The sequence below is a fragment of the Chelonoidis abingdonii genome, chromosome 3 (assembly GCF_003597395.2).
Source record: "Chelonoidis abingdonii isolate Lonesome George chromosome 3, CheloAbing_2.0, whole genome shotgun sequence".
Classification (NCBI taxonomy): domain Eukaryota; kingdom Metazoa; phylum Chordata; order Testudines; family Testudinidae; genus Chelonoidis; species Chelonoidis abingdonii.
In genome coordinates this window covers 169,054,062-169,061,587 of record NC_133771.1, presented here as the reverse complement: position 1 = coordinate 169,061,587, position 7,526 = coordinate 169,054,062, and the positions used below count along the sequence as shown (strand labels likewise).

The window sequence follows — 7,526 nt, the reverse complement described above, 5'->3', positions numbered from 1 at the left end:
ATTAGTTAAAAAAACCAAATAGGTTTAATTTTTTTTATTGTCTTGGCGAACTGTCAAATCTGTACAGTTCCACATCTGTGAATGAAGCTAATGAAACTGTTTAGTTGTGTTAGCGGAATCCATAAGCCTAGCCAAGACTTGCCAAAAGATAAAACTTTCGCTATTCTGATAAGTTTCTCTGGTACAACTTTTTGAAGTTTCCTTTAGGGAAACTTTAAAGAAAGAAGTCATCACTTCCTGCTTTGAAAGCTCCATAACACTCTGATCAAACTCCTGAAAGGTCACCCTCTGCGTCCCCTTCTTTGATTTATAGAAGTGACATGCATTTGTTGTTGTTGTTGTTTTCAGAATTACAGTGCAAAATGACTATTACAAGAAATTGGTATCCATTTATTGTTGTAATGGGTTTGTGGCTTTAATTAAGATTCTTGTTTACATGCCAGCCTGGTAGCTCAGCAGCCTATTGTTATCATTAACGTGCTGACCCTCTGCAATGCCACTCTAGCATGTTTCTCAGTGCTGATGGTGGCATTTTTCATTGTTCAGCTAGTCAGATGTAATGATGAGTTCAAGAAGAGTGCGGAAGGGGAGGGTCTGGGAGTTCCATTGCCTGATGATGAAGTATAATGGCAGTGCATTGGTTTTTGCCTGTACCTTTTGCTTGGTATCAAGTAACACAAAGGGCCATGATCCATAGTCAGAAGGACTTTTGTTGGCAAAAGGAGTAGAGTCATTGGTCCAGAATCTCTCGTAGGTATTTTCTATACCACCCACTGCCATAGTATCTAAGTGCCGCATCTGTAAGTAACTTGAAGAGGTCTCTAACTAGAGGTTTTCTGAGGCCTTTTCCTGTCCATTGTTCTGTGCTCAGTTTTCGAGGAGAAAGTTTACATGGTAAAGAAGGATGAAGGAGGAGGAGAGAGGAGGGTGTTCCCTGAAAGATTTACCAGTGGTTACATATGGGAATCATATCCAGACTTATTATTTATAGCAAGGTAGCACCTAGAATCCCTAATTAGGGATCAAGGCCCCCTAGCTCACTATCATACACATTAAAAAAAGGAGAGTCCCTGCCCCTAAGTGTTAATCTAAGTAGATAACAAGATACAACAGAGATGGGAAGCACATAAGGGAACATTGAGAGGAAGTGTCACTAACTTTTTTAATGTTTATTTTCCAGTGCTAGTGTAGTTTCCCCTACCTTGTATTGTCAACCATATTTTGGATTGCTGAACTCAGTGAAGACTGAATCGAGTTGCATTTTTTTACAAGAGTTTTGTTTATACTTAAGGCCTAAGAAGTTTATTAACGCTTTACAATGTCTTAGTCACAAAGTTAGTTTAAAGTATTAATTTTAATGGATACAGTTAACTTTTTTGAGAAATAAAGAGCATATATAAACCAAAGGGAAATTCTCAAATAATCCTGAGAATGTAAATCTCACATGTAATACAGAGGTAATTTTTGTAGATGCACATCCAGTGTTTAAAATCTTGTCTTCTAAAGATTAGATCTCTGAAAAGGGATCTAGTAATTAAGCAGGAGACAACTAAGAGCCTCTTCAAATGCTTCTTTCCCCAAGCATGTAGGAAAAGACCTTTCATCTATCCAGTCTAATATGAATTTCCTAGAACCTCATTTCTTGTTTTAGAGTTTGTCATACACTAAAGATCCAAAAACCAGCTGATCATTAAACTGCATGGTGCAATCTTCAATGTAGTCTTATAACCTTACCTGATAAGTGCCAGCTCACCCCCCACTAGCTGGAAAGCAAAAATGATAAGTACTGTAATGCTGAAATTGGATCCAAAGGGAGTTAGCAAACTGAGCATTTGCCATATTTAGCATAATCAAAGTTCCTTCCTCATACTTCAGTGATGCTTTCCTGATCTTCTGATATGATTAAAGTCTGATAGTATGCTCTTCTTAAATCTCTTCTTAAATACCGCATTTCCTAACCCCCTGATCCTTTATGTGTGAGTTTCACTTGCCAGCAGATACTTTAACACACCCAAACAGACAAAGCGATAGGGAAAAAGCGATAAAACCAGGTGAATTTGGTTCTTCATCCCAGGCTGTGGCACAAAATTGCTCAGGAAATTCTGATACTGTGTTCTCTTCATATTTCTGTATTTGTTTTGTCCCATAAGGTTCATTGAAACAGAACATGCAGTAAGTATAGCTGTGCAAAGAAATTCAGACTGATAGAAAAATGGCAAATGTGATTTCTTCAGTAAAGGTAGGAAACGCTCACATTTGCCTGGGGCAGTTTTTTTAGAAATGAAAAACAGTTCATCCTTCTTCCCTAAACCATAACGTATATATCACAATGTAGATGGAGCAGAAGGTCAGAAAGAGATGACAGCTTGCTGAGCCACTCCATGTCTATGGTACTTCTAGGGAGCCCAACACTATGATATCTGACTGCTGAATACAGTAACTCAGATACACATACAGTTACCCGTACAGATTCCATTCCACTCTTTTTAAAAAAGGAACTTATCCTAACTCCCGTTCAAAATCAGTCCCTATAGATCACCAGAGCTCATTGTTACAACCATAGTGGGACATTGGTAGGCAAGGGAGATTACCAAGCCATTGGTATAAAAGTGGCAAAAAGCTGAAACACAACTCGGTTTAAAATAGGCAAAGCATGTTGGCCTTCAGATGACACCTGGATTCTAGCTCCCCCATGGCTCTCAGTTCTACTTCATTCCTGTTTACTTGTCTAATTTTCCTTTACATATATATATATATATATATATATATATTATTCTCATATATTAAAGGGATTATAGTCTTATAGTCTTCCCAGGATTCTGCATTCTCATTTCCCTTCAGGAGGCTGAGACTGACTCATTTTCAGTTCTGAAATTTCAGGTTATGTCTACACTGCAATGTAAGCTTGGGTTTAGTGGGACTCAAGTCGGCTGACCCATGTTAGGGAACCCTGGGCAGTTACATTGTATTTTAACCCTATTTTATGACTATTCTATCCCATGCTTGAAAGTAGAGCTTTGGTGACCACACTGAACTACACACACCCAAGTCAAAGTAACTCTATCCCAGAGTTCCTAGCACCCTCTCCCCTCCCCCGCAAAATGTAGTCGCTCTATCCATAGGACAGTGGTGCATTGTGCGAAAACTTTGCTGCCCGCCCTGCATGTTACCAGGAACCTGCTTGCTTTGCAGATCACTTGGTCAGTTCAGTCTCCATTGCAAACCCTGGAAGCTCTCTGATAGGGTACTTACAGATTGGTGATCAGAAGAGAATGGGTTAATGCGGACCTGAGCTGCTGCTGTTTGCAAAGGGGGGTGGCTTCTGCTTTCAGTAGAATGGATTACAGATTTTGGGATAGAGAGGACTAGCAAAGTTGTCCCATGGAACTATGGGATGCTTCCAGCTGACTCCCAGGACCCAAGTCTACACTGCAAAGCAATAGGGCTCAGACTCTGGGTCCCGGCTTAACTCAAGTTCGGACACTCCAGCCCTGCAGAGTCCTGGAACCCTAGGTCCAAGCTCAGTGTTAACGCAGTTGCAGTGTAGATGCAAGGGGTGGGGTAGGTTTGATCCTGGGATTAAGCACAGGCCTACATTGCAGTGGAGACATACACAGAGAGACCTCTCCCCTACCATTAGGTATTCTGGTTGTTGCCCTTCCACCTACATCTTACCTTTTCTAAGACATCCTGTGTGTAGCAAACAAATGAACACCAAAGTGAGCTGTTGCAAACTGTCTCTCTGAGCTCTGCTTGCATGTAGTTTCACAGCAATTCACCTAGTCTTGCAGAGGTACGTATGCAAGTTGAGATAATGGTGAAACTTCTGCCAAGTTGCATTATTTTTGTGAATAAACTATATGTAATTCTGCTACAGTGAAGGATGAAGGGACAAATGCCTTTTTTGCACAGCATTGGTTATGGCGTATTTGTGTGTAGGAGTCTGCAAAGTACAATCGTCTGTTAAGAAACCAAAAAAGCTTGTTAAGAGGTTAACTTTATTTTATGTGGGAAAATGGTACGAAGTCAGGGAAACTCTGATGTTGCAAAGACACACTTGCTTAAGTGCAGAGACACTGTACATTAATCCCATTGGCTATGTATACACTGCAATAAAATATCTGTGATTGGCCCAGGTCAGCTGACACAGGCTTGCTGGGCATAGGCTGCAGGTCTATAAAATTGCAGTGTAGACACCTGGGCTCAAGGATCCTCCCTACTCATGGGGTCCCAGAGCCTGGGCTCCAGCCGAAGCCCAGATGTCTATTCTGAGATTTTATAGCCCAACAGCCTGAGCCATGTGAATTGAAGTCAGCTGACCTAGGCCAGTCGCGAGTGTTTTATTGCATGCAGACATACACAGTGAAATCAATGGGAGTTTGTTTTTGTTTGTTTACAAAAAATTAAGAAAGCATATATCTAAGTGTAACGTCAACAGACCCCGGTCGTCAGTGGGCAGGATCAAACCGGGGACTCTGGAGTTCAGCGCATGAACCTCTACCACATGAGTTAAAAGTCAACTAGCTGTAGAGCAGACTCATTTTATCTCTTTCTCTAAGTGGTCTCGGTACAGATGGGACAGATAGGACAGAACACCATACGCAGGAGGTGTGTACGTTACATGCGTCCCCTAGCTGAGGAAGTGCATCCTGAACTTCAGAGACTTCCCAGTTGAAATTCCAGATGAGCCCCCACTTATAACACTGGCAGACCCAGCTTGTCGGCCAGTGGGATCAAACCAGGGACCTCTGGAGCATCAGTGCATGAGACTGTACCATGTGAATTAAAAACCAACTGGCTGTTAGCTAAGGCTGTGGAGCAGACTCATTTTCTCTCTCTCTCTAAGTTGTCTCAGTGCCACTAGATGGGACAGAACACCACACCCAGAAGATATGTGGGTTACATAAGCATCAGAAGAACAATTCAGAGAAATGCCAGTGGCCCAAATTTTCCCAAGGGACTAGTGATTTGGGGTGCCTCAGTTTTTGCGTGCTCAACTGGAGATACCTTAAAGGGCTCTGATTTTCCAAAAGTGCTGTCCTACCCATAGTCTGACCATCAGGCCTATTTAAAGCATCTCTAAATGGGCACCCTAAATAAATAGTAAATTTTGAAACTCCTGGATACTAACATTCTCATTACAGAAGTCCATATTCTTTCCTACTTGCATGAGCATGACTCTTCTTGACCTCAATTGATGAGCATCAAAGGGGCAATTAAACCCTTAATGTCTGATTCTCATTTACACTAAGGTAATTTTACAGGGTTTTTGCAATCTTCTAGGGGCTTTAAAGCAAGATTTATACCCCCCTTTAAGGCCCTTATACACAATTAGGGCAATGTAAAGTGGCCCTCGAATAAGTGGAAATCAGACCCTATAATTTGCAAATTTCTCGCTTGCCCCCTCATCTATTTGAGATGCTGCTCGGAGGCAACCTGTATGTTTCTAATGTGTTACCAAAAGCAGGTGACAAGAGTATTCTTTACATATTACTCTCCCTTGGCTTTCTATTCAACTTGAAACCTCCTAACTCAGCAGCTCTATTCGTTATAGCCTACCAGGACCTTTCTAGAAAGAAAGAAGGAGGCAGAGGACTTATTACTTACGATATGCAGCAAGAGAATAGAAAACTTATTTTGCAGTTTGTGAATACCAAGCATTGTAGGAAAGGTTTATTATTGTCATTCCTTTAAAGGAAACGTGGAGCACACGTATTTAGATAGATTCCCCCCCACTCACACACAAAAGGAGAAATTTCATTAGAAATACCGGTCTCTTAATTGTTTTCATTGACGTCCCAGGGCTTTTTTGTTTAAAAAGAAGAAAATTGCTTGAGGAGGCACTTTTGTGAAAGAATTCTATTTCCCTTGCAACTTTCACAGGAGATGAAATTTATTTGTAAATTAAGTTACAAAATTCAGGTGCCTATAGAATGTGCAAGCGTTGTACATACCATTTAGCTGCTACTCATTAATCTGCTTCTTGTTTAGTTGAATTGCAAACTACAACTTGAAAGGAAACTTGAAGAGAAAAATCACCAAGCTTGGAGACAGAAAACTCTGTCTCACAACTACACTTCATTTTTATATTTATTTCCTTTAGGTTCAAGATATTCACTGGTATAATGAGGCTGGCCTATTGATTTATTATCTGTTTTTTTTTTAATGTCATTACATTTTAGCTCCCTCTGCCTTTTTGTCATTGGGTTACATTTAAGCACAGCAAGATCAACTTTAAACCTCCTTACTCAACAGCTTTATTAGTTATAACATACCATGACCTTTCTCGACATTCTTAAAGAAAAAGATACAGTGTAATGTCACTTTACTTTGCTTATTGTTCTTTGTTGAGGTGAACAAAGCATTTTCTACAGTGGCTATAGCACATAATTATACAGCTTTCAATAGCGGTGTCTTGGCACATATCAAAGTTCAGAAGAGCCTTTAGAAAAAAAAAGATGTTTTGTGACAGCCTAGGGAGGGTCTCATCTTTCCTTCAGAAAATAGTTCAAGGCTCTTCTGTCAAGCTTCCCTACTTAGAGCTTTTTCTCCTCCTGCTTCATAAAGTTTAAAGGGGATTCAGTGGAGTTCTATGATCTATTTCCTTTGAAAGATTGTTCCTTTGCACAGAGAAGTCCTTTGACTTCAAGAGTTCACAGATCCATGTCTTTAGGTATCATATGTCTGACCTTATCAGTTACTCTATTTAATGTAGCAGAAAAAGTCTCAACTCTTTGTGTTTGTCTGTTTTGCCTCTGTGAAATTATTTGGTGAAAAGACCATCCTTTTTAACACACCACTGAGAGGCCGTTTCTGACTGTAACCTACCCTGTGGCTCTTCTAAAAAAAAAAATTGTCCTTGTGTTTTGTGTATGGATGATTTCACAGTGAGAATAGAATTATACAAGGACAGACACACATTAAAAAAAAATCTTTTGCTCTTTTTTTCCTAAATGATCTATTGGCTATTTTGGTGGCTGCTACTCTGGTTCCCCAACAGGCACAACCATTTAACAAACACAGAGATAGCGGCTGGAGTGCTGGGCCAGCAGTAGGTTTTCCCTTGCTTCGACCTACCCCAAAGGCCTTCATAATTAATTGTCCTTCAGAGATGAGGAAAGTTCAGAGACAGTGTGTGTAGCGATGTCTATTGTCTGACATTCAGTTCTCCTTCCCTCAGCTCTTTTTCTTCATTCCACAAAGGGTTATCAATAGGAGCAGAGAGCAAGCTCTCTTCTAACAGCTGCTGGTGATGGTTGTATCTTTCTGTGGAACATATTGTATTCAGCCATCTATGGCTAAAAAAGTTCTAACAACCTTTTCAAACTAGAATGTTTATTTCGTCTAGATTACACAGCTATTTAGCTAATTAAAAACTTCTTCAGACCCTCTTATTTTTTCTTTGAATGGAAGATTAAAAAATTATTATCAAACAATTCCGGGGAAATTTTGGTCAATACCTGAAAAATTTTCTCTCCATGTCCACTTTGATCGATTTCCTTCTCCTGTGCCCAAAACAAGCATTG

The 7,526-nt window shown here is 40.2% G+C and overlaps 1 protein-coding gene across 1 annotated transcript in view; it reads left to right on the top strand.

Moving 5' to 3' along the window:
• Positions 1–7,526, top strand: part of PROX1 (prospero homeobox 1) — a 53,661-nt gene that overhangs the window by 23,040 nt on the left and 23,095 nt on the right. The gene's annotated exons all lie outside the window — the stretch shown is intronic.